Source organism: Cibotium barometz, chromosome 63 (assembly GCF_041138505.1).
Source record: "Cibotium barometz isolate CiBa-2024 chromosome 63, ASM4113850v1, whole genome shotgun sequence".
Lineage (NCBI taxonomy): Eukaryota > Viridiplantae > Streptophyta > Polypodiopsida > Cyatheales > Cibotiaceae > Cibotium > Cibotium barometz.
Genome location: NC_141108.1, coordinates 28,142,354 through 28,156,832, shown reverse-complemented (window position 1 = coordinate 28,156,832; position 14,479 = coordinate 28,142,354).

Here is a 14,479-nt window from a genome sequence, read left to right as displayed (position 1 = left end):
GCTTAGGGCTTAGCTCCATTTATCCGTCCATTCCAAGCTATTAGGATTACCCACAATATTGCCAAGTGTGGAGCTTACTCTCCAAAAAACATACAGCTTTGGAGCCATTAGATGTGTTTGTTTATTGTTGCTTGTTATTTTTCTTTAAAGTTTTTTTGCATTAGGGCATTTTGTTTTCGTCTATTGGATGAGAAAAAGCCTAGTTCATTGGTGATTTGCATGAAATTAGAGCCAGGAGGCTTAGATTTCATTGCTTGAGCCAAGGAGTAGTTGAAGAATTGTGATTAGGAGAGTGGGGGATGGTCACCGAGCGAGCTTGGTGGAGGAAGCTTTTCTTTGTTGCCCTCTCTCTCTACTTGAACAATCTCTCTAACTATTGCCACCACCATCTCCACCCACCACCGCCCAGCCCAGCCCAGCCCACACCACCCTCTCTCTCCTTCTCCCACCCTCTTCTCTCCCCCACTCTCTCTCTTCCCTCCCTTTCCCTCTCTCTCTCTCTCTAGGAGATCCTCCTCTCTCCTTCTCCCACCCTCCCTCTCTGTCTCCCTTTCACTCTCCCACCCTCCCTCTCTCTCCACTCTCTCCCACCCTCCCTCTCTCTCCTTCTCCCACCCTCTTCCCTCCCTTTCTCTCTCTCTCACCTTCCCTATCTCACTCTCTCTCTATCCTTGTCTCTCTTTGCTAACACTCTCTCTCTCTCTATCCTTGTCTCTCTTTGCTAACACACTCTCTCTCTTCTATTACCACCGTCCATTTCTCTCTCTCCCTCCATCCCTCCCTTTTACTCTCCCACCCTCCCTCTCTATCCTTCTCTTACCTCCTATCCTCCTTCCCTCTCTCGCTCTCTCTCTATCCTTGTCTCTCTTTGCTAACACACTCTCTCTCTTCTATTACCACCGTCCATTTCTCTCCCTCCCTCCATCCCTCCCTTTTACTCTCCCACCCTCCCTCTCTATCCTTCTCTTACCTCCTATCCTCCTTCCCTCTCTCGCTCTCTATATCCTCCTCTCCCTCTCTATCTTTTTCTTTCTCTTGACACAATCATAAATAATTGTTACAAATAAGATCATGACTCAGTCACTTGAATATTCACAAATAAATATGTTTACTACACTACAATGAAATCTTCATCAAGACTCCCTCCACTATATCCTCATCGGGGTCAATACAAACAATGTTCATGCCTAATTTTTTTGCTACCATAGCACAATCTCCACATCCAATCTAAAGCTCTACTAACACTTTCCCCTTCTTTACATGACGGCTCAACAAGCTATCCCAAAAGTCATATCCACGCTGAGATCCACCTGCAAAGAAAACACCTCTCTTAATTCCACCAAAAAATGTAAGGCCCTTATTTAGAAGCACATGAAGAGTTAACTCCATACCTCACCATACTGTCCAATCTGGGCATCTGCCCCACTACATCATGTTGCAAGGATTAATGATAAAATCAGGTAAGAAAGGTTGTGTATGGTTTTGTCCAACTATGCTCATGAAGGTAGGGTATGTATCTGCACAAGAGTATGAGATGATTTTTTGTAGCAAAAAGTGATGCTCAATGGAAACTTCTATGGTTAGTGTTGCTTACCTCTGGTCCAAAGGCCCTTCCTATCTGCGTCGTACATCGCATGTTCACCAAGGTGTCCAAGGAAAAGCCAGAATGCTTGACATGAGCTATAATGTTGCCACTTAACACACGGTGCTAATGACAATAATAAAGCCATTGTCGTTTAAGATACTCTCGTAAATCTGAAGCAATGCATGCTTCTCTCCATCTACGTGGCATTAATTAGAATGACACACATAAAAAATGTAAGCATGACATACACACACGCAACATATGCACAACAACACACAAGGTCTTAATGAAGGTGAAATAATCTCATCACTCACATGTGTAGAGATTCCATGGGGGGACAAATGTCATTGGGGAAACCATAAACAGAACCTCCTGTGGGCAACCTCACTATAATAAAATCACATGCTGTGTTTGTATTGACATCTTTAACCGTAAAGGTCATGTCTCCCACATTGGCCTTCAACAACATATCAAAGACATGTTCTAGCTCCGGTGGACACTGTTGGTTAAGAAGTGCACGGCCTATCTTCACAGGATCCCCAACACATGCCATCATCTTTAGAGAATTATGTCATGCCACACCATGTTGAGTAGAGTTATACATCAATTGTTATTACAGGATATAAAAGACACACCTTTACAATCATTTCACATGTGGTCACAATTGATTATTACACATGTTAATGCCGAGGCTTCTATAACGGTAAAGGAACTAGCACTTTGATATTCGCTGGGAGCACCGAGGACTACTGTCGTGGTACGACGTGACATTCCTACTAAGAGTACATTTTGTAACTGCATGCACCACACAAATACTTTATTTGGATCGGAGTCAGGTCACCTAAGCTAGGTGGATGAATTGGTTGCAAATGGTGCATTTGGCGCTTCACCTCTTGCCAAGCTTATCTAAATCCATAACTTAATCTATGTTAGTATGCAAAAATGTAACAATAATACCAATGAACCACAAGTAAAAGAGTGCCTTGCATGTGTTGCTGCATGACCAACTTCTTCAACTTTTGGGGGTTGCCTCAATCTTGCGTGATCACTTTCGTCATATTCTGATGGAGAGGTATCAGAGTCTTCCTCTTGCTGCTAGTGACTTTCCTTTTCCCTTTCCCTTCATTACATCCTTTTTGGCACTTTTGCCCCTTCATCATTATCATCCTCTTCATAATTATCATCCTCTTCATCTTCATCATCCCCTTCATCTTTCATAAGACCTTTACCTTTGCCTTGAACATGTGATTTGGCACGTAGACTTCTAGGCTTCATAATAGAATTCACCATTCGAAAAGATATAAGGAACAATCTTTAAACTAAAGTGAAATATCTAATTGTATAGAACATACCATGGTTGATTGCTTTACTTTATAAGCCCGAGTATACATCTCCTTCTTGCTTTTGGTAAATTTGCCACTTGGAAAGTCAAGGAACAATGGCATCTCTTATATATCTCTGCATCCCAAAGGTCTCGAAGTTGTTGTTATGTATACATAGTGCTTTCATATTTTGAATTGCACCATTCTTTTAAGATTGCAAGCACATATACAATAGATCTCTCTACATGGCACTTACAAATTCATCTACACATTATTACATCTGTTTAGTTTACAAATATAAGAGTACAATTAAGTAGTAAGTACGCTTTATGGAATGTTATGCACCTGAACACATCACACTTAGTAGCCTTGATGACAACGGGGTTCGAAGCTACCACACCTTGTTTCTTTAGGGATCCCACCATTTTTTTGAACAGCTTCCCAAAATACATTCTCTTAAGATCGGCGAGGTCATCCAAAAATGTATCTGGAAAAATTACCATGTACTTTTTTGATATTTCTATAAGGACGGTTACACCATGTGCTCCAATCTCACGCCATATGACTTCTCTTCAAAGCCAATCCTTGAATAAACTTGCATTTGCTACATTTCCATTGAAATTGTTATTCAAACAAAATAGAGTACTTTGTAAATATCAAGAAGATAGGAAAAGTAATTATTACATACTTTTAGGGATTTGTTAATCCTTTAGCCTCTGCAAATTGCCATCAATCAGAATATCCCAAATCTGTGCTTTGTGGTCATTTGGCAATGAGCTAGCTGCCAAGCTGTATAGCCTATCCTCTGTCAAACAATCCGGTTTCTCGTCCCAATTAACTTGCAGTAGTCGTTTGCAACATAACACCGTAATTAAACTGCAACATTAAAACCATAAAATGTTGTTACCTAACGAAATAAAAAGAGGAAATAGTGTAGGATTTCTTTCTCAAAGAAACCTTCCCCTTGTGAAGGGCTTACAATCACCACTAGCCGCCTTATAACATGTCTCCACTTTCTTTCATCTTTATAAAATATCGTTCTCCATCTCTCTTCAAACTCTTGTGCAGACAAACTATCTACTAGGGGGTCAATATCTCAGGTGGCTCTGCGAGATACTCATCCTATTATTCACGAATTGCAACATTAGTGGATGATATGCAAATGTTTATCATATATTGCAAGTGTCTAAAGATTTAAGGTTTACCTAGAATACTATTTTTTGGTAAGTTTCGAAAGCTCACAGTTATACCAAGATGGGCAGCCCTTTTTTTAATGTGTTGAGGCATGCTTGTCCATCCATGCCTTGTTCATCTCTCTAGTGTGCTTCATAATTGTTTCTTTATTTGCCAGCCCAAGTGCCCTAATGAAGCACACTTTGTCCACAAGGGAAGAAGAAACATAGCCCACTTAATTCATCCTACGGCAACAAAAGTTATGATGAAAGATTGAAACATAATACGTCGAATATTCCTAATTTAAAGAGTCTTAAAACATATATTATCTTACCTGTTTAAGCAAGTGATCACTGTGAGAACCTCCCCCTCACTATCCTCATTGAATTCAATAAGGATAGCATCAACACAAGGATGCCTTGATGCGACATTCTTGAATGCTGCAGTTAGATAATGCAAATCTAATTAGTCCCAAAACTATTTTATGAAACAAAAGACCACATTAAAAAAAGTAGGTAGTTTAAGTAGACTCACATTTTATTAATCTCCTCTATCCATGCCACAACTCGATGATTGCCATCCCACACATACTACATCTTGTTGCTCATGAATTCCCACTTTGTGCCTTTGATCATATTCTTGAACTCCTCAGATGTCATCCCTTGCAATAACATCATCTTGAGTTACTTCTCTAACAGGATTATGGAATAAGGAGATGGAGCAAATGAGCCTGAATCATCGGTAACATAGCCATTCATATAAAATTCCCTTGCCAGCTTCTTGTACCTAAACTGCACTCTTCATATAGAGGGGTTAGGTACAAGTTTGCACAAGGGAATAGGTGGCAAAGGAGTAGGTTTCACCACCTACAATGCTTGCACACACACATGTTATGCTTGGTAATCCAAAAGATAACTTATGTAAGATTTGATAAAAAGTGGTTAACAATTACCTTCACTCTGTTAAGACTGTCTTGTAGTTCTAATCACAAGCGAGTTGCATGAGTCACCATGAACCTCTTCATTCTTATCTTCTTTTTCAATTCCCTCATCCACCTCTCCTACTTCCTTATTTTCTTAAATTATTTTTGAAGAAGAATATTTCTTCGAAGACTTAGCAACTCGACTTGGATTCCTTCGAGGAGGACTCCAATCATCATCTTCCTCTTGCACTTTCTTCCTCTTCTTGGTACTTGTCACTTCTTGGCTTTGTTTCCTGGCAGGTGTTCTCTTTACAGGTTTTGCATGCTTTAGATGTGGGGTTTCCTTTGTGGATAAAATGGAGGTGGCATAGGTGGGGAGGGATGTGCATATGGCCTAAGACCTTGATTCCATGATGGCAAAGGTCGCAGAGTTGCCATCATAGGTTCCACTTGTGCCCTTTGCAATGCCTCTGTCTCCTTGCCAATGAATTTATTGTCACCAAGGTCTTCAAGCCCTCCTAACTCAATTTCATGGCATATCAAATCATCGTCAATGCTTATACAATGTCGGATCATCTGCTTGCATTCCTTTGCCATGCTACCTATCCTTGCAAAGTAATCAAGAACTAGGTCCCCCTCCATGGTGAAAGTTCCAAGCAACCACCTGCAAAGTGAAAAATTTAGATACATTGCCTACCATCTTGAACATGATTTCACAAATTCAAATTATAAAAAATCTCTTTCTTGTTTCATACCTTGCACGTAACCACTGGTCTCTCAGCTGGACCTTGTAGAGGCTTACGGTCCCTACCCATTATCAGATTGGGTTCTTTCATGTTGCAGTATTCACACTTTGAAACAGCAATGGAATGTGTCCCAAAACCTTTCCCATCCATTGCATCATTTCCATTCTCTCAGATATATTGTGGGCTATATCTACTTGGTGGATTGCGTACAAACACTCCAATAAGTATAATGGGCACCTACCCCACAATTACAAGTTAGACATTTTTGTTTAAACTAGCTCCTCAGCTCTGACCTGGCAAATACATGTGGCAAAACCTTTGCTTGCTTTTGATTATTTTTAATCTATATAATAGCAATATCGATGTTGCATTTTTGGTTCTACTATTATGCCAAGTTGCGAGCTTTGACAATGCCTACATTCAGAGGTGGATATTTGGCTATGTGGGAATGCTAATGATACATATCGTTTTGCAATCCCCCATAACTCCTTCTGAAAGAGAGAGGATGATGAACTCCTAGGACTATTGTCTTTCTTTGACACTCTCTCTCTCATATGCTCTCCTAAAACCTTGCCCCTTTCCTCTATGCAAGGACTAGTTGATATTACAGAGTTAATTATCGAGAGTTTGCAAAAATATTTAGTATTATAGCTTGCAAATGGTGAGGCATGGCGTGGGGAATGAGTGGGCTCTAGTACAAAGTCTCCCATAGCCATTTGTTGTCCCACCTACTAAGATGCAACATGAGGAGATAGAGATAAAAACACTAAGGGATAGAGAGCACTACTAATAAAACAACACTTCTAGATTACAATATTTGAGATTACACACTATTGACCTTAATTTCTTGGTTGGGATTTTAATGTTTCATTCATCTAAGCTGCATTGAAGAGAGCATTTTGCAAGCCGCACAAAAGGAAAACATTAAGGGAAAATTTCATCTACATTGAGAATTCCACTTAATCACTCATATGGTTAGTGTAAAATGCAACTAAGATCGAAAGTTATAGGATAACAACCCATAGTAAGTGGATATGAGTGAAAGGGGGGATATATGAGTGAAAGGGGGGGATATATGGTATTATGTTGAGCTCAGAAGGTGAGAAGATTAACTCCACCGAGACGTGACATGATCAATGTGTCATAGAGAAAGCTCAAAATTGGTGGTGTCATATTAATTTCTCAAACTTTACAAACACTTTATACATCTATTTTGGAAGTCCAAAAGTGAAATAACCATTTGGAACTACACAAAATGTTTGAGTATCAAGAAAAGAGAGCCCAAGTCTTTACACTTACATGCCACAAATTGTTTTTCACAAATCAAGTTTTATCATATACCCTTAACATAATCATAGTCATAGCATGAGGAGTGGCTCACAATCATAAAGTTAGGTTAGAGAGAGAGGGGGGGAGAGAGAGAGAGACAAACAGAGAAATATATCTTATCCTTACAAGTCTTTATACGTTTATTTGTTAGGATACACCAAGCCCATAGGATCATTTAACCCACACCAAGCCCATAGGATCATTTGACCCACACCAAGCCCATAGGATCCTTCACAAATGCATTTAAGGTTAGACAATATCCAACCTTGGTGTATGTTCTAATGATAACATAAGTGACTGGTTTACTTTGTATAGTCATCTATAAACATAAGAGAATTGTAGGTTGTATAAATACATAACGATGCAATTATTTTTTGTGCCACCTAATAACTGATTTACTAATTATATATTTAAGTACATTTTAGTCCCTAATCGTAACCCTAAACATAACCCTAACCTTAAACCTAAACCTAGCCCTAATTTTTTTTAAATTTAAATATTTAAGTTTCTTGGATTATCTCTCCCTTGCCCTCCCATCCTCTCTCTCTCTCTCTCTTCATGGAGGCCAAGCTACTATTCCCCCATCTTACTGATGCTGGCATGTATGTTCCATTGTGCAATGGAAAAGGTATTGTTAGCAAGGACTTTTTGATTAAAAAATCTTATCCCAATGAGTTCACGTCTTTAGATGCCATCATTCGTAGAGAAGATGAGGCAAAGCATGTGAGCCTTATTCCACATCAAGATATGGAGGGTAATGACATCTATATCCTTGAGGGGTCACTTTCTTTCTTGTATGAGGTAACATTCACTTCAGAATGTCATACACCTGTAGTTGAGCGTTTGTGGATCTTGAAAGTCCCTCACAGTTTGTTGATGTAGTTCCCTTATAGAGACAAAGGTTCCTCAAACAGGACCACTTTCTTGTTTCACAATAGTAAGAGCACTGTGGATTTCTTGCTGCTTACAATGAAGAAGGACAACACTTTGACAAAGCTTGTGTGGCAAATTCAACGAGTTGTACAAGTTGAAGAGCTTCCAAGGTTTTATAATTTAGATGTGATATTCGAGTTTCCAAACATAAAGGGATTTGGTTGAACAATGGCAGGGATGGACCACAAGTTAGATGGTCATATTTGGACAAATCTTGCCGCTTTAAATATTTCCTTTTAAGGAGTGTGCAGGATTAGCCATTGTATCGGCATAATGGAGTGCCCAAATACAAATTGTCCCTAGTATTTCAACACTGGCATTAGGAATGATACTTGTTTCAAAGGATGCATGAAGAGGACTTGCATAGTGGGCCTCCCAGCCATATATAATGGGAAATCATTTGCCACTCCTGTAAGAAGCTAGCTACATGCAAGGGATCATGTGGTTGTTATGTGTATTATGTCATGCCTAGTGATAAGACCCTCATTCAGTTAATGATACACGTGGGAAATCATTCACACACTGTGCAGGCAGGAACATCGAAGAAATTATTAGACAATACAAGAGAAATGGTGAAAAAAGTGGTTAGTGTTGATAGGAATGCCGATCTAAGAAGGGTGCAAATGTGTGTAGCCAAAGAATTGGTTCTGACGTCATTGGTGGTAAGGGAAGGGGGCCATACAGAGCAGCTTGGAGAAAAGGACTAGTGAAGCGATGTGTTGGAGGAGCTTGGACCTCTAGTTGAAAATAATAAGTAAGTATGCATTGAGAATTACTGGAAGAGGTGGTTTTAGCTTATTTAACCAATTGTATATTGCAGGTTTTGTAGGTTAGTATTGCAAGCACGTAAGGGTCCTCCAATAGTGTCTTTTGGCTATGATGATTTATTGCAATTGAAGAGGGATTATACCTATGATTTCTTTCATGGAAGAAGATTTCCAGGCCAAGGGAGTGAATCTGATCGATGTTTTGTCTTCAAGATGTCAACAAAGGGACCTCGTCAGGTGTTGATCTTGTAAATAGAATGAGGCATTCTGGCAATGGTGATCTAAGGAGAGCTTGGATACAATTTGACCACACACATCGCATTTTAGATTGGGTGACACTGGCATGCCATGTGTACAATCTGAGGTAGCAAGGAATTCATTTATGAAAACATTATAATAGCATTAAATGTACATCATGTCATCACTTTTTTTTGCTATTTTTGTGTGGTAGCTTGCAGGAGCTTCTTATAGTAGCTACATGTGAAATGAAAGAGGAGGACAAGACCTCCCAAGTCTTATTTTGGGAATGCTTGAATAATGGCATGGTGATACATAGATTTGAGAAGGCCGATTTTTTTGGGTTCATCAAATGAGGCCCAAGCAAATTGGAATGTCATAAGAGAAGTATACAATGAAGGGCTAGAGATGAAGGGTCAAGAATGGTCATGCTTGTTCCACTGGGCACAAAGCCTCAAGCTTTATACCACAAAGTATGTCATGAAAGCAGTCCACGGTGTACACAAGAACATGTGTGAGAAATGGTGAACGGCACAACGACAAAAATAGTAGCACAAGCACAAGCTCGTGTCATTCGACAATGGTGGTGAAGTGGCTATAGATTCATTTCTTAGATGAAGAGAAGTGCGGGCAGTGAATCCACATATACTAGTGTGGTGGAAGCACCAATACATCAAACCTTCTAGGCAATTAGGAGGACTCCATAAAATACCAGGGTCAAATGTCTGGGGCATTTAGGAAGGATGGAAAAATGCGGGAACTATTGTGGGATGTGCAAAGGGGGGGGCACCTGCTCCCTCGTTTTTTTCAACAAGATCTCATGTGGCTGGGAAGACTAGTCATATATCTACAAAGAGAGTAGAGAGAGAGAAAAAAAGCACTCGCCAAAAAGGAAGATTCGCTCGTTGGGAAATTGCTCGCCTAAAAAACACGTTCCAAGCAGAACTATGAACGACACACCGAATACAACATCATGGATTGATAAGTTTATTGTCTTGGCTTAATTTCAGTAAACTTTCATTTATAAGAGTATTTATTAGAACTTTGTAATTTTTCACATAATAGGAAAGATCACACAGAAACTTCCCTCTTTGAGCTTAACAAACGGATGGATATGGATCACTAGCTTGTTTCTACTGCAAGAACAAACTTGTATATAGAAGAATGTGTAGTGCTATGGTATACTATTGTATGCATGCTGATCCACATATGTCGAGATTGATGATACATCAAGAGGAACATTTTGCATGAGGTACAAAGGGGCACATCAAGGTAGGCATTGCAAAAGATAAGAGAACTTGTGTCAGAGGTTGCTACAAGTGGTCTAAGGAAGGTACAAATGGATATCACCAAACAACTCATATTGGATGCAATTGTCAGGAAGCATACGAAGAATGAATCAAATATCAACAACATGAAGTTGTCACTATTATTGGAACACATGCATCCCTAATTCAATGTCAAAGGTAATGTTCTTTCCATATTGATTTTAATTGTTTGGTAATTATTGTGAAAGCATTTACATAGTTTGGTAATTGGTACAATTCTCTCGTAGATTCAGGAGGATGGTGCATGCTTCTAGGATCAACAATTCAGTGCAAGGAGCAGAGTCAAGTATCATAGAATTGAAGAGACAACGTGCTTTTGAGTTCTTCCATGGTAGTCATTTTCATGGGCAAGCTTTTGAGTCAGACCGGTGTTATGTGTTTAAAATGTCAACCACAGGGTCTGTATATCAGGTTTAGATCTGGTGAACCGTATGCACCAAATAGGAGACGAGGATTTGAGGAAGGCTTGGGTTTGTTTTGATCACGTCAAGCATATGCAAGGATGGACAACAATGACTGCACATGTATATAATCCAAGGTAGAGTTTGGTCTTGTTAAGTTCTTGTGAAAAAAAATTGATCTTGTTTTCCAATTGTTGTATGATGGCATGCAGCCTACAAAGAGCTCATGATAATTGCAACTTGTGAAATGAAAGAGGAGGACACAGTGGCACAAGTGCTTTTCTGGGAGATGATTAACAATGTTGTGGTCCAAAAAGGCTTCTCCAAGCCATATTTTTTTGGCTTCATGGCTAATGAGGCTGGAGCCAAGTGGAGGGCAGTTAGGACTGTCTATAATAATCGACCAGAGAATATATTGGAAGGTCGTGAGCGTTCGTGTCTTTTTCATTAGGAAAAAAGCTTGAAAATTCATACAGTACAATATGTAGTTAGGAATTTTCAGGAAGAGCACAAGCGACTATGTCGTCAGTGGCATTGTGCATTGAGTGAGGAAGAGGCACTTTTAAAATACATACACATTAGATCGTGGTGGATGAATGGTAAAGTTGCTGATGCAAACTTACCAGCCATGGATTGTTGGCTTAGTTGGTGGCATACTAGATATCCCCATTGGAGGAAACATCTTGTAGGGGTAAGTATTATTTTCTTGGTTCTCGAAAAGAATATCTTGTATTTTGAATCTAAATTGCCAACTTAACTATCTGGTTATAGAATGTGGTTGGATGATGTAAGTAACGTAATTTCTCGTTGTAGGATGTCGACGATGCTTGTGTGCCGCACATGCCGACCACTAATTTACCAAAAACGAAGCATGCAAGTTGGTTAGCAGGAAAGGGTTTCAGGGGAACCATCTCTTTATATGACACAGTTGTTTCAGACCTCGTTAATGTTCTCTTGCAATGCACAAAGAAGCATGCATTCATGCAAGGCAAATATCATGGAGCAAGCCCTACAATAACAAAGTTGATAGAGAAGGCCAAAACATCAAAAGCTCCAAGTCTTTCAAGCACTAGTAGATTGGTGGGGGAAGCAGTGAGTGGCACACTAATGCACGTGCAACCAAACTTTTTTGGTGATAACATTACTATTAGTCAACATCGAAAACCCACAATTATAAATCTTGAGGAAGATAATGCATCACATCGTCTAGAGTGTCATAGAAAGCCAGCCACGCAAGAAAAAAGGTAGGAGATTAAGCTTTAACTACAAGTGGTCAAAAAAATATAGAGGGAGAGACAACTGAAGTAGAGCTGTAGGAAATTGTGGAGAGTGAAATACATGATTCAATGTGGGCTATACGTCAAACATCTCTACACAGCAATGTAACTTGCCAAGGATGGTTAGGTGGCCAAGATGGAAAGTGCAAAAAGAGCATCAAGTACTGCGGGCAAGGTGTTCCAGCTCCTCTTTCTATGGTATGAGAGAATGGTCTATGGGGAAAAGGCATTAGTTTATGTGGTTTGGTAATAGCAGCATGGATCATACTTGGAGAGTATGTAACACCATCTGTCCATAACCTGCTAGACCCTCGGTTGTTTGGCCAATGGGACGAGTTACAAACCTAACTGTGGATGAGATTTGAGAATTGGAGACTAGTGGGTTTGTGTTGCAAAAGGAACAATGTTAGGAAGAAAATGATGTAGGCCAATGGTTAACAAGGTACAAAAGTGGCATATCAGATATGGCAACCAAGCGAATAGATTGGCAATTTCAAGTACAGCTACGGTCTTTGAGCATTTGGTCATTCAAGTTGGGCAGATGGAAGTTTTTGTAATTGAGACTGAGGAATCACTACTGTGCAACGAAAAATATTGGGTGACTATGGGAAAGAATCCATCATGTACATGTCCTAATTTTTAAATCAGGGTAGGTGCTAGACAACCATATTGTGCATGCAAGCACCTTTACTTTGTATATTTGTGTATCTTTGGGTTAGATGCAAACCATAATAGGTTTATACATCAACCCACTCTAAAAAATGAGGACCTAATGAGAATGTTCAATAGCAGGAGAACAATGTGAAAAGGACTTAGTATTGTTGATGACATTGTACTGTAGTTTTGAAAAGATCCTTCATGCTGCAATAATAAAATGTTCGACTATTTACTATTTATTTTTTTTAAATATTTTAGGAGTACAATTAATATGGTTATATGTCAATGCCTTGAATATGTTCATTCCATTCATCTACTAAAAAAAGAAGAAGCAGATAGACATGCATCTACTTTTCTAAATTTAGGGAAAAGCCATGCATGTACTTTTCTAAATTTAGGGAAAAGCCATGCATATACTTTTCTAAATTTAGGGAAAAGCCAAGCATCTACTTTTCTAAATTTAGTGGGGTAACCATGCAAAGTAGCTTTTTGCATTTTGCTTTGTGTATCTATAAATTTGACGCCTGCCTCTTACTCTAATCCTCTCACTTCCAAATCTTGTTGCCTCTCTCGCCCTCTTATTGTCTCCCTCTCTATTGTTCTCTTCCTTTTACAACCCTCACGACCATCAATTACCTTTGTTCATCTCGAATGGCTTCTTCTAATGGACCTAGCTTTACTCTGAAGAAAACCCTGGAAAGGGTTTGCAAAGATTTATGCAACAAAACAAGCATAGATGCTATAGAACATCTCATAATCACAGCAGCAGAGGCCCAAAATCTTTGGACAAAGATGCTAGCAGATGAGCCTATTGATTCTGGAGATTTGTTTGTGTGGAACATGAAGATTGGAAGCGCCATCGGTACTTGGCGAAGTTTTGGATATATTGCTGAAGAGACAGAGGAACCCTTATTACGGGAGGAGTTAAAGAATAAAGTAGCCAAAAAAAGTGTATAGGTGTAGGATGCGTAGGTAGTTATAGTATGTTTTCAATTTTAAATAATGCTAGATTACAGTAGCCCATGTAATAATCTTTTTTTGGAATAAAGTGGTTTCAATTATAGATCGCCATATCTTTTGTATTAATTGTGGGTTTGTTGTTGTTATTATTAATTATACCAAATTCTTGGTTTATTGTATGTTTTGAATAGCAGCATCATGTTCTTATCTCTCTCTCTCTCTCTCTCTCTCTCTCTCTCTCTCTCTCACTCCCTCCCTCTTCCTCTCAAATAAGGCCATGATCTTAATTAGAATTGAAAAATTACTGACCTTAATAAATTTACATTCTTCATTGCTTCTTTACACAAGGCGTAGTAGATAGCTTGTATGTATAAATCTTGAAATTATTTACCTTGTTAATTATAATCACATGCAAAGATATGTCATCACATGCAAAGGCTTTACATGCTATGAAATCATGTGCAAAGATATGTCATCACATGCAAAGGCTTTAAATGCTATGAAATCATGTGTAAAGGGCATGGAGTACCATGCAATCACATGCAATATAATAACATCCACATGTAATAACATTTGGAGAGTGAAAGGGAGGGAAGAGGGTGGGAGAAGGAGAGAGAGGGTAGTGTGGGCTGGGTAGTGAGAGAGAGAGGAAAGAGGGTGGGAAATGGAGAGAAGGGAGAGTGGGAGAGAGAAAGGGAGGGAGAGAGAGGGAGGGTGGGAGAGAGAAAGGAAGGGAGAGAAGAGGTAGTTTACGTGCGTAGAGCGCTTAAGCTAATTAGGGCAAACAGACACTCATTTGACCCAACGAAGAGTACACCAGGCTTTTTGAGGCTGCAACAAGG